The sequence below is a fragment of the Aegilops tauschii genome, chromosome 7 (genome assembly GCF_002575655.3).
Source record: "Aegilops tauschii subsp. strangulata cultivar AL8/78 chromosome 7, Aet v6.0, whole genome shotgun sequence".
NCBI classification, from domain to species: Eukaryota; Viridiplantae; Streptophyta; class Magnoliopsida; order Poales; family Poaceae; genus Aegilops; species Aegilops tauschii.
Genome location: NC_053041.3, coordinates 182,197,302 through 182,224,222, shown reverse-complemented (window position 1 = coordinate 182,224,222; position 26,921 = coordinate 182,197,302). Strand labels below are relative to the sequence as shown.

The 26,921-nt window shown below is 52.1% G+C and overlaps 1 long non-coding RNA gene across 35 annotated transcripts; it reads left to right on the top strand.

The window, feature by feature from the left end:
- The first annotated feature begins 1,441 nt into the window (after positions 1–1,441).
- LOC109781659 (uncharacterized) lies at positions 1,442–5,790 on the top strand. Of its 35 annotated transcripts, XR_005764276.3 has the most exons (8): positions 1,464–2,093; positions 2,193–2,272; positions 2,763–2,884; positions 3,064–3,723; positions 3,970–4,285; positions 4,608–4,747; positions 4,923–5,031; positions 5,276–5,790. It is a non-coding gene; the product is annotated as an uncharacterized lncRNA (long non-coding RNA). The 35 variants fall into 35 exon arrangements; XR_005764273.3 differs by having other exon boundaries at positions 1,453–2,033; positions 2,763–3,723; XR_005764271.3 differs by having other exon boundaries at positions 1,454–2,033; positions 2,774–3,723.
- Positions 5,791–26,921: the final 21,131 nt, after the last annotated feature.

Here is a 26,921-nt window from a genome sequence, read left to right as displayed (position 1 = left end):
TTATCCGAGCTCTTTACTTATGCACTTTACTTTGTGATAGCCATATTGCTTCTTGTCATATATCTTGCTATCACCTAGTAGTTTATCTTGCTTAGCATAAGTTGTTGGTGCACATAGGTGAGCCTAGTTGTTGTAGGTTTTGTGCTTGACAAATTAACCGCTAGGTTTATTCCGCATTTGTTCAAGCCTAAACCGTAATTATTTTAAAGCGCCTATTCACCCCCCTCTAGGCGACATCCACGATCTTTCACGCGTGGACCCTCATGTGGCCGTGCACGGCCTTGGAGCTGTGGAACTGCCGGTGGCAGACGGGGCAGGCCGGGAACACGGTGACAGCAGCAGCATCACCGCGGCCGCCGACGTTGCTGATGTTCCCGTCGGAGGCGAGCGAAGACGCGGGTGACGACGCCCGGGTAATCGATCTTGTTCCGCCGCCAACGACGTCCTCCTCCGCGCCGGGGAGGGACCGCGCGACCGTCATCAACCCCTGGCGGCCGCGGTCGTCGTGGCGGGGCTGGAGGTAGTAGCGCGCGTCCTCGTCGTCGGTGTCGGTGTCGGAGCCCGTGTAGTACCCGAGGCCGACCTCGCCTTCCTCAATCTCTCCCCCGCTGCGGCGCCGGCGCCGCGACTGGTGGCGATCAGCGGAACCGGCCATGGAAAGAAACCAGATCGGTCGATCAGCAGCGAGCGATAGAGAGAGAAAGAGCGGGCGAGAAGAGAGTTAGGGCTTTGCTTCTGCTGTGGAGGAGGGCTTGGCTTGGCTACGCTACGCTTTGCTTGTGGGGTGGAGAGGAGGAGGAGTGGGCTGCCTTATATGGTGACTGGTGAGGAAGGGCTTGGATGAGGGGTAGTAGATTGGAATCATTGGATCGGCGGCGGCCGGCCAAGGGGCAGTGGAGATGGGTACTAGGGTTTAAGCCAAGCCAGCAGGGGCTCCGTGGCGCGCGGCTGCGAGTGGTGGATCGCGGCGGGATTTCGCTTCGGATACGAGATGACGGGTAAAGGAAACGCACGGATCCATGGAGTTTGTTACGCGTACGGAGCGGGATTCACTTGCTGCAGATTCACAGCGCGGTAGAGAGAGAGAGAACCGTACCGCACGGTTTCAACGGGATGCACTTGCTGTTTGTTTGATAGTACGGCAGAGAGAGACTACGTACCGCGCGGTTTCAACGGGATACACTTTTTTTTGACAGCACATCGGAGAGAGAGAGAGAGAGAGAGAGTAGTTGTACATGGGGAAAAAATCTTCGTTTGATACATCGATCTTTCTTCGCCATCAAGAAAGGAAAGTTAGGAGTAGATAGAGAGGGAGAGAGGAGTCTTGTAAATATAGCGTCCATGATCTCTACTTTTAATGGAGCAGTTGGTAGTCTCCGTCGGTCAATTTTCAATTTTCGTCCCACCTATCATAATTTTTTTGTCCTCAATCCCACCCTTCGCCTGGTTTATTTTTGTCTCCTCCCACTTCCCACCTCCCCGGACATAGCGATCCCCTTGAAAAAAACCCAACCAAAACCACGTGGGAGCGATGCCTCCAGATACGAGCGAGACATCCAGGGCGAAAAAAACCCTGAGAAAATTAACCTACGAACTAAAACCTACGACAAAAAATCCAGAGCGAGGCCTGCAGGGTGCCCTCGCCAGAACCACGCCAGCCGCCCTCGCACCGATCCCTCGCTCTTCGCCGCCCTCGTACCGATTCCTCGCGCTTCGCCGCCGCCGATCCCTTCGACGCCGCCAATCCCTTCGCCGCCGCCGATCTCATAGCTACGATCCGCTTGAGGAGCCGCCGCCGATCTCGTCGCTACGATCAGCTTGGGGAGCCGCCGCCGATCCCCTTCAGGATCCGCCGGCGATCGCCATCCAGGGCACAGTCTACACGTTCTAGCGCCAAGATCCTTTCCCCTTCCTCCTGCTATGGTCGGGGGTCGGCGGCTCGCCGGTGTGGCGCATGGCAGCGGAGAGAAGGGGGTGAAGAACAGCGGGGCAGAGTTCTTCCGGGAGGACGGCGTGTTGCACGACATGGACGGGTAACTCAACTACCTGTCCCTCGAGCATGACTCCTGGGACACCAAGCCATGGACGGCTTGGTATTACTTCTTGGATCCTTCCTCCCTTCTCTGTATTTAGAAACTGAAATTTAATAAGGCTGTGACGCAATTTTATTGATTTGTTGCTACCTGTATTAGGCTGATCTGCTATGGTTGTGGTTCCTTGTCGTAGAGTGCCAACTACGGACTCCGCCATGTCCAACCACCTACACATTTAGGTTTGTTTTAAAATCGAATAAATTCTTCCACTCAGATTGTGGGAAATAAGGTGAATCAAATTGGTTTTCATATTTGGCCCAATTAGCTCAAAGGTTCTACTATGAATCTGATGTATTGAAGTCACTGTCTTCTAGCTATATGTTGTCTACAAATTTCCCTTTTCACCTTTTTTTTGTAATGTGATTCCAAACTCTTAAGGTTAACCACTGCCACTATTTCTCTAATGAATATGCCATGTGCATAGGAAAGGTGCACCATTTTTTCTTTATCTTTATCTTAGTTAAATCCATCCAGAGTGTATGGAGGAACTAAAGACATATAGCTGAACATAGAGCATCAATCCTCTTATTGTTTATTGTTCATAAAATTCTATATTAGAGTACCATATCAATTCCATTGTGACTTAAACGACGAAATGCATGAAAACTATGTTTACTTTTCAACGTTTTTCAGACTATTTGTCATGTATCCTTACTTACCGAGCAATAGGGTTGTGGCAGATGCTGGTAGCGCAAAATGGAATCCTAGAAAGAGGTCTAATTGATCAGCTGTGTTGATGGACAGTTACCTGCCCAATGTAAATTAGATACTAAAGGGAAAGGCATGAATGCGTAAGTTTTGTAGCAGTAGATTCAGAACGATGTTCTTTATGCATTTAAAAAAAATCGTACAATTCTTGAACATGTTCAGAATTATGCAATCATCTCCTCGGAATAGTGAGACATTTCTTGGCTTAATTTGTATATCCAAACTGGTGCCTTTTAGACTTGCCTGATACATATCTTTGCAGGGAAATTCACAGGGGTTCACCTCAACTGTGAAATCAGTAGCTAGCTATACTATTGGCACCATTGTTCATGAGCAATGTCCTACACATGACCAGTTTTATCACCTCTTCGGCTCTTCCTGATGTTGCTTGTGGATCTTGGTAACTCTGTTAAGTCTCTCTTTCTACAATCTAAGTTGCTGCTTCACAGAAGAGAACCTCTAAATTTACAAGTTTTAGTTTCCTTCTGGTGGGCATCATCTTGGTCAGCCCTTCTCTTCCTAATTATGCTCACAATAATTAGTACATTGTCGGTAACTGCATATTCAAATTGACATATTTCTTCTTTGCATATTTGAGCTAACTTTCGCACTTCCCTGGCAAGAAGTATGACCTGGCCGACCTCAAGCAGCATGAGTTGACCCTTCAATGCACGCTTCCTCTTCTACCGTACTATCTGTGCTTACCATTAGCCAACAGGTAAACAATTTAAAATTTAAAATTGACGAATGTCACATTTGATTTGCTAGATTAGGTTCATGGATGTCAAGCGCATCTAATCAGCATCATCATACTTTGGGCTCTGACACTCAGCGCTGTTTGTGAGGATTGTGGTTACCAGGAGACGTCATAGAGACAAAGGACATCTATCGCAGGCGAGCCACTAACAATTTTCCATGAAAGGTATTTCACTTTGCTTTCGCCTCATGTGTTGTGTTTGATTTATAATGACATTTAATTTCAGTTTGGTCTTTAAATATTCCTTTAAGTCTGGCTACATTTTTTCCCTTGGTGCTGAGCTATATTATAATCAATGTCCCAGAGCATAATTTTGGATGTTCTATTCCATGCATACTTCTTGCTTTTTCATTAGCTTACATGTAGTTGTTGCAAAGATTTCGTTATCAACCTCACAAGGTTGATTTTCAGGTGGCCTCCTTTGCTGCTCGTGTGAATCGCGGCCCGAGTGTGCACCTGAATATATCTTTCTTCGTGGATTCTCCTTGTATGCATCGATCCCTTCTCACGAAATTTTATGCCCCGCCAGTCAGCCTGCGAGGATGCAGCGGACGCGAGCTTGCAGTGGTTGTTCCATCGGTGCTCCAGCGTTGGCATGATGGCCTATGCCATCCTCCTTGGTGTACCCCACATTGGCAGTGGCAACTTCGTCTGTGACGAGCTAACCTCCATTGGGCCGCTGCCGTGCAGTTGAGTGAGAGTTGACAATCTCTCCTTACCCGCTCTGGTAAAATTAGTTTCGATCATTGAGTTTTTTGGCTTATTTTTGTCTTACTAGGTCCTTTTGTTTGAGATGAATGTGGATCCATATGTTACTGAATATTGAGGTGATGTACGAGATTTGATGTGCCATTTTGAATTCAGTGACAGAGAGTGACTTTGTAGAGCTTGCAAATGATACTCAGTGAGAAGGGATTTCACATGCGTTAAAAATATTTTCATGCCTATACCATTCACTAGGCCTTATACCTTATCAGTAACATTCCTAAGTACTTCCACTGAACCATCATGATTGCCGACTAATTCTGGTGTTCATGGTTATCTTTCAGAGAAATGCAAACACTGGTTGGAGTTCCCGCAGATTTAGAATGATGATGAGGTAGCTGTCCAGGGCCGTGGTATCTGCTCTGCTTTCCAGAAAAGCGAATGCAGTCACGGAGCTTCCTGCAGATTTTCACATGGTGGGCGGGTAAATGTCCCTGCTTCTGCATTTACCAAGTAGTTATATAGGAGAGCAAACAAGCAACATACTACATAGTTTGTGTTAATTTTCACGAGAAGTTTTTCGCATATGAACAAGTTATATTGTGAGTTTAGTTATTAAGAGAAATTGAGTTGCTTATTTATACTGATATTTTCTCAAGGTGATATGCTGAAAAACTCGTGATGATCACAATACGCCCTTTACATTGCTCTGGTCATGTCCATGGGGAGGGAACAAGGAGTGATTTTCATATGCGAAAAGGGAGAATGGTGAGTTACTTCTACAGGGCATTGGTCTTGAAGTTGGTATCCTCTGAATTATCTTTGTTTTTTTGCTTTAATGAGGATATACAGAAATAAAAAATATTTAACACCAACATTGTCATTTAGTTGTCCTCGTGTTAAAAAAGTAAGGGCTTCATTAATTAATCTTGATTAGAGGAACCAATGTTGTTCTCATGTTAGAAAATAAGTACTTTGTTATTTAATCTTGATTTTGGTCTCCTGATTGCAGGAATTCAGGGAGGTGTTGTCTGCACCTTTCATAGGGATGGATGACTTCTTGTCATGAATGATCACCCTTTTACCTAATGATTTCCGGAACTGTTCATGTGGTGCCTTCGTTGGTCCTTTTTTTCACCGAAAAAGCTTATTTTTTTTTCTTTGCAGGTACTGCAATATCTCAAAGCTTTAGAATTGATCTGCTTGTATTCCAAGTTTGATTTTTTTTTGCTGATCGTTTCCTTGTGGTGAGATTATGATTTTTTGTGTGCCTTTCCCTGAAGATTTTTTTTTGTTTTTTTAATGTGAATTTGGGATAGCATGGAGAATGTTGCTGTCTGTCCCGCAGGTGCTGGACATGATTCTCGAAGAAGATATAGGTGTGCATGCTTCACATCTTGTACATGCTTACGCAAAGTGGGATTTTGTCCATGTTTTGATGAGCTCAATTTCTTATGCTACTCGTCTTTCTCAATCCAACAAGCTTGAGTTTGCTCAATTCGGAGCTCATATGAAGAAGTTATGGCAGTTCTGGTTTTCTCCCGGCGGTAGTACCGCGGCCAGAGCGGCAGTACCGCTTATCGCCCCAAGCGGTAGTACCGCTGTCCAAAGCGGTAGTACCGCCTATGGCCATAAGCGGTAGTACGGCTACGGTTCCGCGCTGGTACCGCCTCGATTTTGGTTCTTGCATTTTTCGTGTCGAGTTTTGCAGTAGTTGCACGGCAGTAAGGCACGACAGTTCCACTTATAAGCAGTAGTACCGCCCTGATGGGCGGTAGTACCGCTCCGGTCGGGCGGTAGTACCACTACTTTTTTTTGGTCCCGTGTTCTGCTCCTCCAGCGGTAGTACTGCTGGGGTGCGTGGTAGTACCGCTTATAAGCGGTACTACCGCCCCAAGGTTCATGTTTGGTTGCTCCTTTTCCCTGCTTCTTCCGCCAAAGCGGTAGTACCGCTCGTGGAGCGGTAGTACCGCTCGTGTGCGGGCTGAGCACATAACGGTTGGATTTTTTCCCTTCTATAAAAGGGGGTCTTCTTCCCCATTGAACCTTATCTCTTGAGCTCGTGTTCTTCCCCCATTGTTGACCTTCTTCGAGCTTGCTAACTCTCAATCCCTCCATGGATTCTTGCTAGTTTTTGAGGGAAAAGAGAGAGGAGATCTAGATCCACATTTCCACCAATCACTTTCTCCTCTATGTGAGGGGAACCCCTTGGATCTAGATCTTGGAGTTCTTGGTGTTCTCCTTCTTGTTCTTCCTCTCTTTTTCTTCCCTAGCATTAGTTGCTTCGGTGGGATTTGAGAGAGAAGGACTTGGGCACTCCGTGTGCCCTTGCCATTGCATTTGGTGCATCGGTTTGAGTTCTCCACGGTGATACGTGGAAGTTACAAGTTGAGAAGCTTATTACTTTTGGGTGCTTGGTGCCCTTGAGCTTGTTCCTCTTGGGTGCTTGGGCGCCCTTGAGCTTGTTCCTCTTGGGTGCTTGGGCGCCCTAGACGGTTGGTGGTGTTCGGAGCTCAATCATTGTGGTGTAAAGCTCCAGGCAAGCGTCGGGGTCTCCAATTAGGTTGTGGAGATCGCCCCGAGCAATTTGACGGGTACCGGTGACCGCCCTCAAGGGTTGCCAAAGTGTACGAGTTCGGTGACCGCCCCCAAGGGTTGCCATTTGTACGGGTTCGGTGACCGCCCTCAAGGGTCCCTTAGTGGAATCACGGCATCTTGCATTGTGCGAGGGCGTGAGGAGATTACGGTGGCCCTAGTGGCTTCTTGGGGAGCATTGTGCCTCCACACCGCTCCAAACGGAGATTAGCATCCGCAAGGGTGTGAACTTCGGGATACATCGTCGTCTCCACGTGCCTCGGTTATCTCTTAACCGAACCCTTTACTTACGCACTTTACTTTGTGATAGCCATATTGTTTCTTGTCATATATCTTGCTATCACTTAGTTGTTTATCTTGCTTAGCATAAGTTGTTGGTGCACATAGGTGAGCTTAGTTGTTGTAGGTTTTGTGCTTGTCAAATTAACCGCTAGGTTTATTCCGCATTTGTTCAAGCCTAAACCGTAATTATTTTAAAGCGCCTATTCACCCCCCTCTAGGCGACATCCACGATCTTTCAGGGGGGGCACCCCACCGTCCACGAGGGTGGTGGAGGGCGCGCCCTAGCCCCCTAGGCGCGCCCCCTGCCTCGTGGGCCACCTGGAAGCCCCCCCGATGCCCATCTTCTGGTATAAGGTGTCTTTTGCCTTCGAAAAAATAAGGAGGAAGCTTTCGGGACGAAGCGCCGCTGTCTCGAGGCGGAACCTTGGTGGAAACAATTTAGGGCTCCGGCGGAGCTGTTCTGTCGGGGAAACATCCCTTCGTGAGGGGGAAATCGTCACCATCGTCATCACAATCAATCCTCTCATCGGGAGGGGGTTAATCTCCCACCAGCACCATCTCCTCTGAAACCCTAGTTCATCTCTTGTATCCGATCTTTGTCTCAAAACCTCATATTGGTACCTATGGGTTGCTAGTAGTGTTGATTACTCCTTGTAGTTGATGCTAGTTGGTTTATTCGGTGGAAGATTATATGTTCAGATCCTTTATGCATATTAATACCCCTCTGATTATGAACATGAATATGATTTGTGAGTAGTTACGTTTGTTCCTGAGGACATGGGAGAAGTCTTGTTATAAGTAGTCATGTGAATTTGGTATTCGTTCGATATTTTGATGAGATGTATGTTGTCTTTCCTCTAGTGGTGTTATGTGAACGTCGACTACATGACACTTCACCATTGTTTGGGCCTAGGGGAAGGCATTGGGAAGTAATAAGTAGATGATGGGTTGCTAGAGTGACAAAAGCTTAAACCCTAGTTTATGCGTTGCTTCGTAAGGGGCTGATTTGGATCCATATGTTTCATGCTATGGTTAGGTTACCTTAATTCTTCTTTCATAGTTGCGGATGCTTGCGAGAGGGATTAATCATAAGTGGGATGCTTGTCCAAGGAAGGGCAGTACCCAAGCACCGGTCCACCCACATATCAAATTATCAAAGTAACGAACGTGAATCATATGAGCATGATGAAAACTAGCTTGACGATAATTCCCATGTGTCCTCGGGAGCGCTTTCCTTTATATAAGAGTTTGTCCAGGCTTGTCCTTTGCTACAAAAAGGATTGGGCCACCTTGCTGCACCTTGTTTACTTTTGTTAGTTGTTACCCGTTATGAATTACCTTATCACAAAATTATCTGTTACCGATAATTTCAGTGCTTGCAGAGAATACCTTACCGAAAACTGCTTGTCATTTCCTTCTGCTCCTCATTGGGTTCGACACTCTTACTTATCGAAAGGACTACGATAGATCCCCTATACTTGTGGGTCATCAAGACTCTTTTCTGGCGCCGTTGCCGGGGAGTGAAGCGCCTTTGGTAAGGAAAAAATTATATAGTGTGCTGAAATTTACTATCACTTGTTACTATGGAAAATAATCCTTTGAGGGGCTTGTTCGGGGTGTCTTCACCCCGACCAGTAGAGCAAAGAGTTGCTCCTCAACCTACTGAACCTACTGAAAATATTTAGTTTGAAATTTCTTCGGGTATGATAGAGAAACTGCTAGCTAATCCTTTTACAGGAGATGGAACATTACATCCCGATATGCACCTAATCTATGTGGATGAAGTTTGTGGATTATTTAAGCTTGCAGGTATGCCCGATGATGTTATCAAGAAGAAGGTCTTCCCTTTATCTTTGAAGGAAAAGGCATTGACATGGTTTAGGCTATGTGATGATATTGGATCATGGAACTACAACCGATTAAAATTGGAATTTCATCAGAAGTTTTACCCTATGCATCTGGTTCATCGTGATCGTAATTATATATATATAATTTTTGGCCTCGCGAAGGAGAAAGTATCGCTCAAGCTTGGGGGAGGCTTAAGTCAATGTTATATTCATGCCCCAATCATAAGCTCTCAAGAGAAATCATTATTTAAAAATTTTATGCTCGACTTTCTCTCAATAATCGCTCCATGCTGGATACTTCTTGTACTGGTTCGTTTATGATGAAGACTATTGAATTCAGATGGGATTTATTGGAAAGAATTAAACGCAACTCTGAAGATTGGGAACTCGACGAAGGTAAGGAGTCAGGTATAACACCTAAGTTTGATTTTGTTAAATCTTTTATAGATACCGATGCTTTTCATGAATTTAGCACTAAATATGGACTTGACTCTGAGATAGTAGCTTCTTTCTGTGAATCATTTTCTACTCATGTTGATCTCCCTAAGGAGAAGCGGTTTAAATATGGGACAATTGCATTTTTGTCTCTAGTTGGTTCCTACCCACGGGGTTTGCCCTTACTTTCCAAGCTTGCTCAGTTTTGCCCTTACTTTTTTCATAGAGGTCACTCGAATGCCCTTCGTCAAAATTCCATACGGTCAAAAGCGTTTGACCGCTACTTTGGACCAAACTACCCCTGACTAAAAACAAATTAAAGAAAAGAAAAATGGTTTGGCAGATGGTTAATGCCACTTACACGTGGGACCTAGTTTTGAAAACAAAACAAAACTCTCACGCGCCAACTCCCTTACATGTACAAGCTGAAACTAATCAGAGGGTTAATTAGTAAGTAGGTCCCACCCACCAGGCACACCCTAACCTGATTAGCCTAAACGAAGGGTCCCACGTCGGCTCACCGGGGATTAACCGCCGGCAACCTGGAAACGCGGTGGCGGCCGCAAGAGAGGCCACGAGAGCAGCGAATAAAGGTACTCGGGGTAGATCTCGTTCGCACACGTCTTGTTGAGGATATAGACCTTAGAGTCACCCGCCAGAAGGGGCCGGGTTACTCATAATGGTCATCGCCAGAAGCCCGGCGACAAGCTTGAAGACGGTGGGCCAAAGATGGGCTTAAGACCCGGATATGGCTTAAGGCCCGTAGTTACAACCATCATTATGGTAGAACTTGTAGTGTAAGGCAAGAATAGTTGAGAGTCCGAGCCGGACACTCTTATGAGCCGGCCGGGACTCTGAGGGCTGCTGGGCGTCAACCTCTCTATATAAAGGGACGACCCGGCAGCGGTTTAGGGACAAGAAAGATCTCATCAAGAGCCGGGCATAGCAGTTAAGCTCCCTGGTCATCGAAACCCTAATCAATACCATCCCAACTGGACGTAGGCTTTTACCTTCACCGTAAGGGGCCAAACCAGTATAAACCCTCGTGCTCCTTGTCCCGTTAACCCCTTCAAGCTTCCTAGCGGCGATGGCTCCACGATTAAGTCCTAGCTTGAGGACATCTGCCGTGACAATTCCACGACAGTTGGCGCCTATCATGGGGCCAGCGCACGGTGGATTTGAGTTCTTGAAGGGCAGCTTCGAAGGGCTCAAGGGATACGCTGTGGGCCGGATGACCAAGAGTCGTCGCGGCAAGCTCTACATGGACGATGCAAACTGGGGCCCCGACGCCGGCTCAATTGAGTACGGGTACCGGGTCCCCTTCGGCGGAATTCATGTTTTCATTGGCAAGATTGGTGAGCCGGGCCCTGAGCCGGATCTCTGCGCCGATCTCATCGAGACGGCTTAGCGTGCACGACCCGCCCGAGCCCTGCCTGCCTTAAAGCATGCTTTTGTGGGATGTATCCATGGAGGGCTCTCTGATAGATCTGGATCTGGTGATGAGACGGCCGCCGGCTCTGACGGCGAGTCGTCCACCGATGAGTCAAACTCGTTGTATCAACTTCAAGATGGCAGGCTCATGGGTTGTTCCGATGGTGACAGTATTCCGGACCCGTTTGAGCCGCCAAGCCGGGTTGGAATCTTCATGGCCGGTGCGCAGCCTGTTCAGAACCCTGCTGCTGGAGCGGGAAACCCGGTGCCCTCGCCGGCTCAGGTGCTAATGGATCTCACGGACAAGATGACGGCTCTGTTAACCGCCGCGGTTGACCCGGCGGATCAAGCTCAGCATGATGCGGAGGTGGCACAGTTAAAGTTAGATCTAGTGAAAGCTAAGGAGGATCTGGCAGCGGAAGGGATCAGGATGGCTGCGGAGAGGGCGGCTCTCGACGCCCAAACTCAGTTGATCCAGGCGCAGTCCTTCCGGCTCACGATGGATCAGAACGCGTCCAACGAGGTCATGAGAAGGAGGCATCAAAAGGCCCAATCTCGACTCCCTCCGGTTTACGATCCTCGAAACCTCTTCAACACGTCAGGTGTAGGGTCTAGTAACCCGCCAGGGATCATAGTGCCCGGGTCTGGGAACCCTATTCAGCCGCAAGTGATGGGGCCTCCCCGGGTGAGCCCTGCCCCGCCTCAGTATGTGCCAATACCACCGGGTCATTATGCTAACCCGCTGGAGAACATGGTAGCGGCAGCAGCGCGGCTGGCGGCCCTCCCAATTGACGGCGACTCTCCGACGGCTATTGAAACCCGCCGGGTCAGGGAACTCCTTCAGACAGCACTGGCGCAGCAAGAGGCGTACTCCTACAGCCGGGACAGGATCCACTCGACCCCTCATCCAGGCCGGAGCCCGAGTTACAGCAGACACATGGTCTCAGCGACCGGCTCAAGTAACGTCCGACGCCATGACCCGCCCCCTGGCCACGGCCCGGCTCATAACGGAGCCTTTCACGCAGTAGACCAAGACAGAGCGCGGCAAGAGGCGGAGCAAGTGTCTCAGTTGACGGCTTACCAGACTCCCCCGGCTTATCCGACGACTTTCGTCGACGTGGGTATCCCTACCAGGACTGGAGGTGTCCCTTGTTTAGTGCCAGCTCTCCGCAATGAGCGTCTACCAAAGGACTTCAAAGGCCCTAGGAAGGTGCCTAATTACACGGCTGACTTACAACCCGCAGCCTGAATCGAAAGTTACGAGATGGCCATGGAACTGCTGGAGGTCAGTGAAGCGGCAATGGCCAAGTACTTCACCATGATGTTAGATGGGACTGCCCGCACTTGGTTGAAAGGGCTACCACCGAATTCCATCGGGTCTTGGGCTGAGCTGAAAGCCCGGTTCATCCAAAACTTCAAGGATACCTGTAGGCAGTCTATGTCAATTGTGGATTTGACTAACTGTAAGCAGCAGGAGGGTGAGTCTACGACACATTGGGTTCGCCGGGTTAAGGAGATAATACACTCCTCTGATAAGATGGATGCCGGCTCTGCAGTCTTAATGTTGGAACAGAATTGTCGTTTCGTGCCCCTGAAGATGAAACTCGGACGGCTTAAGCGCGACTGCAATGATATGGGTACACTGATGGCGGCTCTCGTCAAATACGCCGATTCTGATGGTACCAAGGACCCCGCTTCAGATGATGAAAGGACAGGGAAGGGAAAGAAGAACGGCAATGGCAAGGGTCCTCAGCATAACCCGGGGAACCAAGGAGGTGGCAAGCGCAAGGCCGATGGCAGCCTAGAGTTCGTAGCCAACGCCAGCTCACAGGGTAATAACCAGCGACGCAAGGGGAGGCCCCCTCCCCGAGCCGGCGGGTCAGGCCCGACGCTGGAGCAGTTGTTGAATGAGCCTTGTCCAAGGCATGGCTCTAGAGAGAAGCCAGCTACTCATCTATGGAAGGATTGTGCAATCATGAAGGCCTTTAAGAATTCCAACGCCTTTAACGGCAACAACGGCCCGGGCGGTGACTCAGGCGCCGGTGGCTTTCATGGCCCGGGCGGCGGCTCAAATTCTAATCCTCAAAACGGTCAAGGGGGCTTTAATCAGCAGTCTGGCCAGGGTCATCAACAGCAGCAGGGGGGTTATCAGACCAATCCAAAGCAGCTTAGCGGTGGACAGTATCATGTGTTTACCACCAGTCTGTGTAAGCGAGATCAGAAGCTTCATAAGAGGGCTGTGAATGCTGTTGAGCCGGCAGTTCCACGCTACTTGCGGTGGTCTGAGCAGCCTATAGTGTGGAGTAGGGAGGATCACCCTCCCCGGGTGGATAATCCGGGTCACTTGGCCTTGGTAGTGGCTCCTCAGGTGGGAGGATATAAGTTCACTAAGGTGCTCATGGATGGGGGAAGCAGCATCAACATCCTCTATTATGAGACGTTCCGTCGTATGGGGTTGATCGATAAGAACCTCAGCCAGTCAAACACTATTTTCCATGGTGTGGTACCTGGTAAGTCGGCTTATCCAGTCGGCAAGATCGAGTTGGAAGTGGCCTTTGGAGATGAGCACAACTACAGGGTGGAAAAATTGACCTTTGAGGTGGTCAAGATAAGAAGTCCGTACCATGCCATATTTGGGCGGCCGGCTTACGCCAAGTTCATGGCACGGCCGTGTTACGTGTATTTACAGCTCAAGATGCCGGGTCATAATGGGACCATTATGGTTCACGGCAGCCGGAAGGTGGCCCTGGAGTGTGAGGAAGGCGATGCAGCTTACGCAGAATCTGTTTGTGCAACAGAGGAGTTGAAGTTTTACAAAGACAATGTTGACCCAACAGATATGACCTCTCTGAAAAAGCCGACTACGAAGCATGAGCCGGCAATGAAATTTAAGTCGGCTGATGAGACTAAACTTGTTGATTTTGTCCCAGGAGATTCATCTCAGCAGTTTAGCATCAGTGCCAATCTGGATTCAAAATAGGAAAGCGCGCTCATCGAGTTCATCCGTGAGAATAGGGACATTTTTGCATGGAAGCCGTCTGACATGCCAGGTGTACCTAGAGAACTCGCTGAGCACACTCTCAATGTTGATCCGAAATTTAAGCCGGTCAGGCAGTTCCTTCGGCGGTTTAATGAAGAGAGGCGGAAAGCTATTGGTGAAGAGGTGGCCCGGCTCTTGGCGGCCGGGTTTATCGTTGAAGTCTTTCACCCAGAATGGTTAGCTAACCCGGTGCTCGTACTCAAGAAGAACGGCACCTGGCGGATGTGTGTGGACTACACGGACTTGAACAAGGCGTGTCCGGCTGATCCTTTTGCCCTTCCCCGTATTGATCAAATTATTGATGCTACGGCGGGTTGTGAGCGCCTAAGTTTCTTGGATGCTTATTCTGGATATCATCAGATTAAAATGGCAGTTAAGGACCAGGAGAAGACGGCGTTCATCACTCCCTTTGGAGCCTTCTGCTATGTGTCTATGCCCTTTGGACTCAAGAGTGCACAGGCGACTTATCAGCGTTGCGTGCAGAACTGTCTTCATAACCAGATTGGGCGCAATGTTCATGATTATGTGGATGATATTGTGGTTAAATCCAGGAAGGAGGAAACCTTGATAGATGATCTGAGGGAAACCTTTGATAATCTCCGGGTCTACAAGATGCTGCTTAACCCGGCCAAATGTGTTTTTGGTGTTCCTGCAGGCAAGCTCTTGGGTTTCTTGGTTTCCAACCGAGGCATTGAAGCTAACCCGGAGAAGATCAAGGCCATTACCTCCCTGGCTAAGCCGGCGTGTATAAACGACGTCCAGCGTCTGGCGGGTCGTATTGCTGCTTTAAGCCGTTTTATAAGCCGCTTGGGGGAGAAGGCTATGCCACTATATCAGTTGATGAAGAAAACTGATGACTTTGTCTGGAATGATGCAGCTAATACTGCTTTTGAGGATTTGAAGAGACAGCTGGCCGAGCCCCCAGTCCTTGCTGCTCCGGTTGATAAGGAGCCTTTATTGCTGTATGTGGCTGCTAACACACGAGCCGTCAGTGTGGCCGTGGTGGTGGAGCGCAAGGAAGAGGGTAAGGAGCATCCGGTTCAGCGGCCGGTTTATTATGTCAGCGAAGTACTCATTGAGTCCAAGCAGCGGTATCCGCATTGGCAGAAGCTTGTTTATGGTGTGTTCATGGCAAGCCGGAAGCTTAAGCATTATTTCTAGGGTCACCCCATCACTGTGGTCAGTTCTGCCCCCCTTGGAGATATCATTCAAAACAGAGAGGCCACAGGGAGAGTGGCTAAGTGGGCTATAGAGCTCGGACCTCATGGTCTGAAATACGTGCCACACACTGCTGTTAAATCTCAGGCCTTGGTGGATTTCATCAATGATTGGACAGAGCTACAAGTGCCCGAGCAAAAGCCGGATAACACATATTGGACTATTCACTTTGATGGGTCCAGGCAGTTGGAGGGCTCGGGGGCTGGAGTCGTATTGGCTTCCCCTAAGGGTGATAAGTTCCATTATGTGCTACAATTGATGTTTCCTTGTACCAACAACGCAGCTGAGTACGAGGCCTTGCTCCACGGTCTTCGGATGGCTAAGGAGATGAGCTTGAGCCGGGTAAGGTGCTTTGGCGACTCATACTTGGTGGCTCAACAAGTATCAGGAAAGTGGGACTCCAAGGACCCTCTCATGGCGGCTTATCGCCGCGAAGTTGATGCCATTGCTGGGCACTTTCAGGGTTACCAAGTAGAGCACATCGATCGCAGGAAGAACGAGGCGGCTGATGCTTTAAGCCGGCTGGGCTCTCAGCGAAAACCGGTGCCGCCTAATATTTTCCTGGACGTCCTGCATAACCCTTCTGTTAAGTTGCCTACAGAGGAAGACTTGGCTGTCCCTGACCCGGAGGCACGACTGGTGGCGGCTCTCCACATCATACCGGACTGGACGATGCCCTATCTGGCTTACATGACCCGGGGAGATTTGCCTGAGGATGAAACTTTGGCCAGACAAATAACCCGGCGGTCTAAGTCAATGATTGTTATCAATGGTGAGTTGCATCGCCGCAGTGTTACGGGAGCGTTCCAGCGTTGTGTCTCCCCTGAGGAAGGTCAAGAGATCTTGCGTGAGATTCACGAAGGGGATTGTGGCCATCACGCCGGCTCAAAGTCTCTTGTGGCCAAGGCTTTTCGTCATGGTTTTTATTGGCTGACGGCCCATGCTGATGCGGAGGACTTGGTCAGTAAATGTGATGGTTGCCAAAGGTTCTCGCGACGGGCTCATGTGCCGGCTCAGGAGCTGAGGATGATCCCAATTACTTGGCCCTTTGCGGTCTGGGGGCTTGATATGGTTGGGCCTTTTAAAAGGTCCAAGGATAAGAAGACCCACCTCTTGGTGGCAGTTGACAAATTTACCAAGTGGGTTGAAGCGGAGCCAGTTAGCAAGTGTGATGCAGCCACGGTGGTTCAATTTATGAAAAAGGTGATTTTTCGCTTTGGCTTTTCGCACAGCATTATAACTGACAATGGTACCAATCTATCCAAAGGCGCCATGGAGGAATTTTGTCAACGAGAGCATATCCGACTTGATATTTCATCAGTGGCTCATCCTCAATCCAATGGTCAAGCTGAGAGGGCTAATCAGGAGATTCTGAAGGGCATCAAGCCCCGACTTTTGGTCCCTTTGCAACGAACGCCGGGTTGTTGGGTGGAGGAGTTGCCCTCCGTGTTATGGAGCATCAACACTACTCCTAACAGGTCTACAGTTTTCATGCCTTTCTTCATGGTTTATGGGGCAGAAGCAGTCCTCCCCAGTGACATCCGTCATGACTCGCCTCGAGTGGCGGCTTATGTTGAGGCGGATAATGAACAGGCGCGCCAAGATGCTCTTGACTTGTTGGACGAACAGCGTGATGTGGCAGCAGCTCGCTTAGCGATTTACCAACAAGACCTGCGCCGTTATCATAGTCGCCGGGTTAAATCCCGGGTCTTCCAGGAAGGCAATCTCGTGCTCCGGCTCATCCAAGATCAAACAGATGCGCACAAGCTATCCCCGCCTTGGGAAGGGCCTTTTGTGGTCAGCAAGAATTTGCACAACGGGTCATATTACCTCATTGACATTTGGGAGCACAAAGATTTACGTAAGTCGGAGGAAGAGACCCGTCGGCCGTGGAATATAGCTCAGCTTCGACCTTACTACACTTGAGCCACCGGCTCTCATAATGTACATATTTCTCTAAGCTGTGTATATATTATGATAAGCAATAAAGCAGGACCTCTGTCCTTTTTTCTCCTACAAGTGTGAACGTGTTGTTTCCATGGCAAGATCACATGATAAATTGAAGGAGAATCCGGCTTATGATCGTATTCGAATCTAGCCGTAGGCAATAAGGTCACTTGGGGGCTTCCTGTTCAAACATAGGTCGTATTCGAACCAAAGAGAACATAGCTGTCGATACCCATTTGATTGGCAAAGTGCCGAGCTCATTGAGGAGTTTTCTTTGATCATATCTAAATCATAGTTCAACTCCCTTTGGGAACCGACGTGGATCGTATTCGAATCAGCGTCGTTAAACAATTCTTAAAGTCATTTGGGGGCTTCCTGTTCAAACATGGGTCGTATTCGAACCAAAGAGAACATAGCTGTCGGTACCCTCTTGATTGGCATCGCCACACCCACTGGGGGCTATATGATCGCATTCGAATCCTAGCATAACCCCTTTGGGACGGGTCTCTGGTCGTCTTCGAACCGGAAGCCCCTACGTTTTTTCTGATTTATAGCAAGTTCTTCTGATTATTTCAAGTATGCACGGCGGGTCTCACTTTGCCGGCATAACTTTGATTTACAGTGCTAGTCGAATACAACCGGCGTCATTAAGACTGGTAAACCGGAATTGAGGTACCAACCGGAAGTGTGCTTGCAGGCTGGTAAGTGTGTTGTTACGGTTATATCAAGGACATAATTGAGGACCAGTCTTTGGTGAATCATATTCCGGGTTATATGCATAAGACTATGATTCTCCGTGCGGTAAGCCGCCTCGAGACTTGTGATTTGTCTTTCTATGCAGGATAGTTAAAGACAACTATTTAAGCTTAAGGAACATGACTGATCAACTATAACCCGGAGACATATAAGGAAGCAACTTTCATAAGAATTCAGTATTCAACACGTGCACGATGGCAAGGCACAGTTAAAGTGTTGATCCTATTCTATTACAAGACTCATTGAGTCCAAAAGGGTGAAGCATTGTTTCACATAAACCGTCTACAGAGTTACGACGCTTGCTGGGTTGAAGTCTCCGGCTCATCCCTCTCCTCTCCTCCGGCTGTTCCCAAGACCTGGAAAGTTGACGACTTCCAGTCAATGCCGCTTAGAGCTTCAAATTGAGCTTCCTCATCAATTAACCCGGCCGGGTCAATCTCCGGGGCGAAGGTGTGCTTACGAGCTGGCGGGACTAAGCTGATAGCTTCATAACGCGGAGTGGGGATCCTCTGATTTTCTGCATTGTAACCCGGCTGGTACTTGGTCAGATCTGTGTCGTTTCCAATGAGGGTGGCCACCGGGCGCACGATCTTCACGCAGGCTGCAAAGTCCCTTTGGTTGAAGGGTGTGCCGTCTTCCTTCAAACTGGGATAGCCGAGGGCAATGTCCGCCGGGTCTAACTCTGGAAGGAACGCCTTGGCCCGGCTCAGAGCGGCGATAGCTCCGGCTCTTGCAGAGGCCCGCCGCAGCTCTTGGACACGTTGGGGAAGAACGACAAGCCGGCGAAGAACTTCCGCCAGATGAGTCGGCACCTCATTGGATAGGGCCACCACAGCCAAAGCACGCTGTGACCCGGTGTAGAGCTGCTCCACCAGGGTGTACACGGCCTTCAGCTTGGTTACCACACTTTGGTTGAGGTTGGCGCTTCTGGGACCTGTTTAACAGAGTAAGATAAGCCGCCGGCAATGATGGGTTACGAGGCATAAAAATTATAAACTGGATGAGAGCCGGTGGAATGACTTACCGAAGATTGCGGCAACCATCTGGGACACTAGGCGCTTTAAGCCGGAGAGTTCAGCGGTCTTCTTTGTCAGAGCCTTCTCCGCCTGTGTCGGAGTAAATGGCCACGGGTAGCCTAACCGACTACCCCTGGCTCTTCAGGAAATTTATCAGGCCTTTTGGGCCTTCAAGCACTCCAAGCATTTGGGCCGCCTTCCCCGGCCGGCTGCCATCAAAGCCGACTCCCGGAAGGCGACCCAGCCTCACCGACTTCAAGAAGCCGGCCAAGAAGGATGCCGACTCCTAGAAGCCGGCCAAGACCACAATCACTCCTACATAACGGCGATGTGACGGGGTGTGGCCACAGTGTGGCCCACGACCCCCGAAGCCCGAGGCGGGCATGGCTACAGGAGGTCGTACGGGAGGGACGTCTCCCGTGCGGCTCGGAACTATAGCCACGCTAGCCCCGACGTCATCCACGACCCACTCCCGTACGGCCCAAGGACTGCGGGCCCCTTCAGCCAGAGAGAGGCGTGAAGGCGGCCCTGCTTTTCCTAGTCGGCCAGGAGCATAGCCGGCCTCCAGAAGCCGGCGACTCCCTTCCTCGAAGCAGGAGCCCCATTAAGGAGACAAGACGAGGTGAGGCTACAGTGATAGCCCCCGATGCGGATCACTGTAGCCACGCCTACCTCGATAAAGCCCTCATCATCAGAGGCGCGGCTACAGTAAGCAGCCGCCGACAAGACCCAAGGCGGTGGGGCCGACCTGTCGACCAAGTAGCCGGCAGCCGGCGGGACCCACCAGCCGGCGGGACCCAGCAGCCGGCGGAGAAGCCGGCAGGCGTAGACACTGACGGCTGGGACCAGTTACCAGTCGGATTACCATTGTACCCCCGGGGGGTAGGCCTATATAAACCCCCCGGAGCACCCATGCAAAGGGTTCGCACTTCTGCATGTTTGGCTTCCAAGCATAGCACACACACACCCCATAGATAGAGAGAAGCAAGAGCTAGCCTTGTTCTTCTTCTCCCTTGATCCCAACAGCTCTAGGAGCGATTGTAGCTACCCCTTATCGATCTAGTGATCATGCGGAGACACCGCAGAGCAGGACTAGGGGTGTTATCTCCTCGGAGAGCCCCGAACCTGGGTAAGATTCGCCGGCGTGCATGTCTTCGCCTCATCCCGTTTCCAGGCACCGGCGACGTTTTATTGGCTCCCACAATGATAAGCCATCCCTTGGCATATGTCGCACCAACCACCCGACATTTGGCGCCCACCGTGGGGCCAGGTGCACCGTCGTCCGGAGACCTGTTCTGGACGGGAACCCTCTTCCTTCCCCGCGAGCGCAGCCAGCCTACTGCGCCCGATGGCGTTTGCCCCGACGCGCTGCAAGGCGTCGACGATGCCTGCGCAGCGAGCCGCCTCGCCGATCTGCTCGGCGAGACTCGCATCTCCGACGAGCCTGCGTCCGACGCAGGCATCGACTACCCCGAGAGCCGCCTCGTCAGCCTCCTCGACCAACTTCACGTCTCCAGCGAGCCTGCTGCGGACATGGAGTCGGTCGGCTCCACCGACCCGATGCTCATCGACTCCGACACCGCGTCGCTCGACGCTTACCCCTCCGACGTGGTGGTCTTCGACGACCCACTCCCTCGAGCTGACAGCGGCAGCAGCGCTGTCACCGAAGTGCTGGTCATCAGCCACGTCTCCAACTCGGGCGAGAACGCCCGCGACGCTCAGCAAGCGGCGATGCACGACCTCTCCGTCCCCATCCCGGCCGACGCCGACGCCGAGACCCTGGAGGCACGCCGCCTTGCCCTCATCGCGGAGGGCAAGAAGATAGCCTCGATGAGACGCCTCACCGAGGCCCACCAGCGCGAAGTTGACCGCGCCGCCTAGCGGCCCGAGCCGAGCCGGTTTCGTCTAGAAGCGCGGCGCAGCCGTTGCCAACATGCTGGGCGCAGATCGCCCTGTCTACGCCACCCCGCTCGAGAATCTGCGAGCCGCTCAGGCGGCTACAGAGGAGCTCAATGGGCTGGGAGCCGATGAGCTCCCCTACATGACAAGACGGATCCAGCAGCTGATCGACGCGGCTGCAGAACGGCACGAAGCCGGCGCCCGAGCTGATAGCCATCCCCCGCGCCGGGAGCACGCCGCGACGTCCCGCTCACCGACTGCGAGCGGCGCGCACCAGAAGAAAGACAAGGAGCCGGCTGCCAGCCGCAGCCGGACTCGCATCACTATCGAGCGCGACGCGGATGGCCGCTCTTGGGCGGTTGAACACCAAGGAAACCTACCGCCTCCCCCGCCTCGAAGAGAAAGACGCCTCACTCCGCCGCCCATCACACATCCGACTCTTGGCGACCGACTCGGCCGCCGAGAAGGAGTCGGCGAGAGTGACGCCCGCCACAGGATCGACCGCTTTACTCGATCCTTGGCGTTAGAAGAAGAAGACGATGTCGGCCCGCCATGCTTTGGCCCCCGCATCCGCGACGAGCCCTTCCCCAAAGGGTTCTTGCTCCCCAGAGACACACCCAAGTACAACGGCTCAGTGAAGCCGGAAGATTGGCTCATCGACTACTCCACAGCCGTCAGCATCGCCAACGGCAATCGGCGCGTCGCCGTGAAGTATGTCCCCTTGATGCTGCAAGGGATGGCGCGCACGTGGCTCAACAGCCTCAAGCCCTACAGCATCAACAGCTGGCTGGACTTCACCGAAGTTTTCGTCCGCAACTTCACCAGCACCTACAAGCGGCCTCCCAAGCCTCGCCAGCTCTCCCTCTGCGTCCAAGGGCCCAACGAGTCGACCCGCGACTACCTCACGCGATGAGCCAAGCTCCGTAACTCCTGCGAGGGAGTGCACGAGGTCCAAGCCATCGAGTATTTCACCGCCGGGTGCCGAGAGGGCACCCTCCTCAAGCACCGACTCCTGTGCGATGAGCCGGCCACCCTCGATGAGCTGCTGATCACCGCCGACAAGTATGCCACTGGCGACTCCTCCATGAAAACCGAGCTCCGAGTGGACGCCTCGGGGAAAGTAGTTGCTCCGGCTCCCAAGACGCCGGCTGGCGACCCTAACCGGCGCCCCTACCAGAATGACCACAAGCGCAAGGGCCCCATGCCGACTTCCTCCAGTCGGCAGGTGGCCACCATTGAAGACGAGCAGCCCGAAGAGCGGCCCGCTCCCAAGAAGAAGGGTGGCCGGCCGCCCTGGCAGCCATCCTTCTCCTATGAGCAAGCACTCGATGCTCCCTGCAAGTTCCACAGCGGCGCGAAGCCATCCAACCATACGACATGGAAATGCCACTGGCTCACCCGCATCACCAAGGGCGAAGGGATGGTGCCGCCTCCGCCTCCCGGCCCGCCGCCTCCAGCTCCCCAGCAGCCGGCAGCCCGGCCGGCAGTCGGCGCCATCCAAGACGAGTTCCCCGAAGCGCACGACGCCTACGTCGTCTTCACAAGCCAAGTCGACGACAAGCGCAGCCGACGCCGGCAACACCAAGAAGTAAACGCAGTCGCCTCTAGCACCACCGAATTCATGCATTGGTCGGAAAAGCCCATCAGCTGGAGCCAGGCCGACCACCCAGAGGTGATGCCTTCGCCTGGCTCCTCTGCTATGGTCTTGGACGTCACCCTTGCGACGGAGAGGCGAGCCGCCAGATTTTCCCGCGTCCTGATAGACGGCGGAAGCAGTATCAACATACTGTACCGCGACACCATGGACAAGCTGAACATCAAAGCAAAGCAGCTCATGCCGAGCCGCACTGTCTTCCATGGTATCGTACCCGGCCTATCTTGCTCTCCAATCGGCAAGATCAAAATGGATGTTCTCTTCGGAGACAAAGATCACTTTCGCCGGGAGGCAATATGGTTCGAGGTGGTGGATTTGGAGAGCCCCTATCATGCACTACTTGGCCGACCTGCTTTGGCCAAGTTCATGGCTGTGCCCCACTATGCCTACCTGAAGATGAAGATGCCGAGCTCGAAGGGGATCATCACGGTAGCCGGCGACTACAAGAAGTCCATCGAGTGTGCCATGGCCAGCAGCCGGCTGGCCGAGTCCCTCGTGGTGGCGGAAGAGAAGAAGATGTTGGAACGGGTTGTGGCCATGGCCGGCAAGCAGCCGGCCTTGTCCCCCAACCCCAAGGACTGTGATGCGCAGGGCTCCTTCCAGCCTGCGAAAGAGACAAAGAAGATACCTCTAGACCCGGAGCACCCGGAGAGGTTCACCGTGATTGGGGCGAACTTGGACAGTAAATAGGAAGGCGAGCTCGCCGACTTCCTCCGTGAGAATCGAGACATCTTTGCATGGTCCCCAAAGGACATGCCGGGTGTCCCGAAGGATTTCGCCGAGCACAAATTACATGTCCGAGCTGATGCGAAGCCGGTCAGGCAACCCCTCCGCCGACTATCAGAAGAGAAGCGAAGAATCATGGGAGAAGAGATAGCCCGGCTCCTTGCAGCCGGCTTCATCATGGAAGTGTTTTTTTTCCAGAATGGCTTGCCAATCCAGTTCTGGTTTTGAAGAAAAATAACAAGTGGCGCATGTGTATAGACTACACAAGTTTGAACAAAGCCTGCCCAAAGGATCCGTTTGCTTTGCCACGGATTGACCAAGTGATAGACTCCACAGCCGGATGCGAGCTGTTAAGTTTTTTGGATGCATACTCAGGGTATCATCAGATCAAGTTGGACCCGGCTGACCGCCTAAAGACTGCCTTCATCACACCCTTTGGAGCTTTCTGCTACCTGACAATGACATTCGGCTTGAGAAACGCCGGTGCCACTTTTCAGCGTTGCATGCAGAAATGTCTCTTGAAACAACTCGGCAGAAATGCCCACGTCTATGTAGACGACATTGTGGTGAAGACAGAGAAGCGCGGTACCCTGCTGGAAGACTTGAAGGAAACATTTGCCAACTTGCGCCGATTCCAGATCAAGCTCAACCCCGAGAAGTGCGTGTTCGGAGTACCAGCCGGCCAGCTGCTAGGCTTCCTGGTCTCCGAACGCGGCATTGAGTGCAACCCTGTCAAGATCAAAGCCATCGAGAGGATGGAGATTCCCACCAAGCTGCGAGATGTGCAGAAGTTCACTGGCTGCTTAGCCTCCCTGAACCGTTTTATCAGCCGACTAGGAGAGAAGGCCCTCCCCCTGTACCCACTCATGAAGAAGTCCACTCACTTTGAGTGGAACGATCAAGCCGACCAAGCCTTCCATGAGTTGAAGAAAATGCTGACCACTCCGCCTGTCCTGGCTGCGCCGACTGAGAAGGAGCCCATGCTCCTCTACATCGCCGCGACAAGCCGAGTCGTCAGCACTGTTGTTGTGGTCCAGCGCCCGGAGGAAGGCCGAGCCCAGCTGGTCCAGAGGCCGGTCTACTATCTCAGCGAAGTACTGTCCAGCTCAAAGCAAAACTACCCGCACTACCAGAAGATGTGCTATGGGGTGTACTTCGCTGCCAAGAAATTGAAGCCCTACTTCCAAGAGCACCCCATCACGGTCGTGTGCACTGCCCCGCTCGCTGAGATCATAGGCAGCCGGGATGCATCCGGCCGGGTGGCCAAATGGGCCATTGCCTTGGCGCCCTACACGATCTTCTATCAACCCCGCACCGCCATCAAGTCGCAAGCATTGGCCGACTTCCTCGTCGACTGGGCCGAGACCCAGTACTTACCGCCGGCTCCCGACTCTACCCATTGGCGGATGCACTTTGACGGGTCCAAGATGCGCACCGGCTTGGGAGCCGGCATCGTCCTCACCTCTCCCAAAGGCGACAAGCTCAAGTACACGCTGCAGATCCACTTCGCCGCCTCCAACAACGTGGCCGAGTACGAGGCGCTCGTACATGGGCTCCGGCTAGCCAAAGAACTCGGCATACGCCGGATCCTGTGCTACGGCGACTCAGACTTAGTGGTCCAGCAATCGTCTGGCGACTGGGACGCCAAGGACGCAAACATGGCAAGCTACCGTTTCCTCGTCCAGCAGATGAGCGGATACTTCGAAGGGTGCGAGTTCCTTCACGTGCCAAGGGCCGACAACGACCAAGCAGATGCCCTAGCACGGATCGGCTCCACCCGACAAGCCATACCGACTGGCGTCTCCCTCCAGCGCCTCCTCAAGCCGTCCATCAAGCCGTCTCCAGAGTCAGATTCCATCTTCGTACCGCCTGCGCCAGAAACAGCCGGATCCGGCTCAAGAAATCCCGCAGGCGGCACGGGGGCTTCGACGACTGCCCCGGGGACTGACGTAGTCGCACCCGGCCCAGGGACCTCAGAGCCCGGCCCGGGGACTGCAGCAGTCGGCCCGGGGACTGCAACGACGCAAGAAGCGGTGGTCGACTCCAATGCAACACCCAACCCACCCACCCGAGTCATGGTGGCCACATTAACAGCAGAAGAAGTCACAGCTCCCTCATGGGCCCAGCCCATCCTCAAGTTCCTAGTCAGCAGAGAACTGCCGGCTGACGAGATCGCAGCAAGACTAGTGCAACGGCGAGCCGCAGCATACACAATAATCAACAGGGAGCTTGTGAAGCGCAGCGTCACTAGAGTCTTCCAGCGTTGCGTCGAGCCAGAAAAAGGAGTGGCAATCCTCAAAGACATCCACCAAGGCGAATGCGGCCATCACGCCGCCTCAAGATCCCTCGTGGCCAAGGCTTTCCGCCATGGGTTCTTCTGGCCGACTGCCCTGGAGGATGCTAAAGAAATAGTCAAGACCTGCAGAGGATGTCAAGTCTTCAGTTCCAAACAACACCTGCCGGCTTCTACCCTCAAGACCATTCCCCTCACCTGGCCTTTTGCCGTCTGGGGACTGGACATGGTGGGCCCTTTCAAGACGGCCCGCGGTGGCTTGACACATCTACTCGTTGTTGTGGACAAGTTCACAAAGTGGATTGAAGCCAAGCCAATTAAGAAGCTGAATGGGCCGACTGCCGTGACATTCATCACCGACATCACTACTCGGTACGGCGTGACGCACAGCATCATCACCGACAACGGCACGAACTTCGCCAAAGGCGCACTGGCACGTTTCTGCGCGACACAGGGCATCCGACTGGACTTAGCGTCCGTTGCCCACCCGCAGTCAAACGGCCAGGTCGAGCGAGCAAATGGACTTATCCTCTCCGGCATCAAGCCCCGACTGGTTGTACCACTGGAGCGATCGGCCGGCTGCTGGCTCGAAGAGCTGCCGGCTGTCCTCTGGAGTCTGCGCACTACACCCAACAAGTCAACCTGCTTCACTCCATTCTTCCTTGTGTACGGTGCCGAGGCTGTCATCCCAACAGACATCGAGTTCGACTCGCCTCGGATCACCATGTACACGGAGGAAGAAGCCAAAGAAGCAAGAGAAGACGGCGTCGACCTACTGGAAGAGGGCCGGCTGTTAGCCCTCAGCCGGTCGGCCATCTACCAGCAAGGCCTGCGCCGCTACTACAACTGCAAGGTCAAGCCAAGATCCTTCCAAGAGGGCGACCTTGTGCTCCGGCTGATCCAGCGAACAGCCGGCCAGCACAAGCTCTCGGCCCCTTGGGAAGGCCCCTTCGTCGTCAGCAAGGCACTCGGCAACGACTCCTACTACTTGATCGACGTGCAAAAGCCAAGAGCACGCAAGAGAGACGACTCCGGCAAGGAGTCGGAGCGACCATGGAACGCAAACCTCCTAAGACGATTTTACAGCTGAAAAGCAGTATGTATCACGCTACCCCTTTTGTATTAAGTTACAAACCAACAGGCCCCCCGAACAGTACTCGGGGACTGCCTTTTATTTATCTATGAATGACGAGTGTCATATCCATGAATGTATTATTACATTTTGAATTCTTGTCCGGCACCGGGTCCGACTAATCGGCCCGGGGACTGGCCGCCTTGAGCTATATTCTAAGTTCTTCCCGAAGTCAGCAAAGTAGTGTGCCGGCTCCCAAGTCCTCCCTTGTTGAAAGTCGCAGCTCAAAGAACTGACTGTCCGACTAGCAAGAGAGAAGACAGAAAGGACGCCCACACGAAAAACGGCTAAGGAACAACCAACCTTTATAGCGAAAAGACGGCCTCCATATATGCCTGCCGGCTGTCACAGCAGCTGGCTGGCCGGCTTCCTAAAAAACTTAGCTTA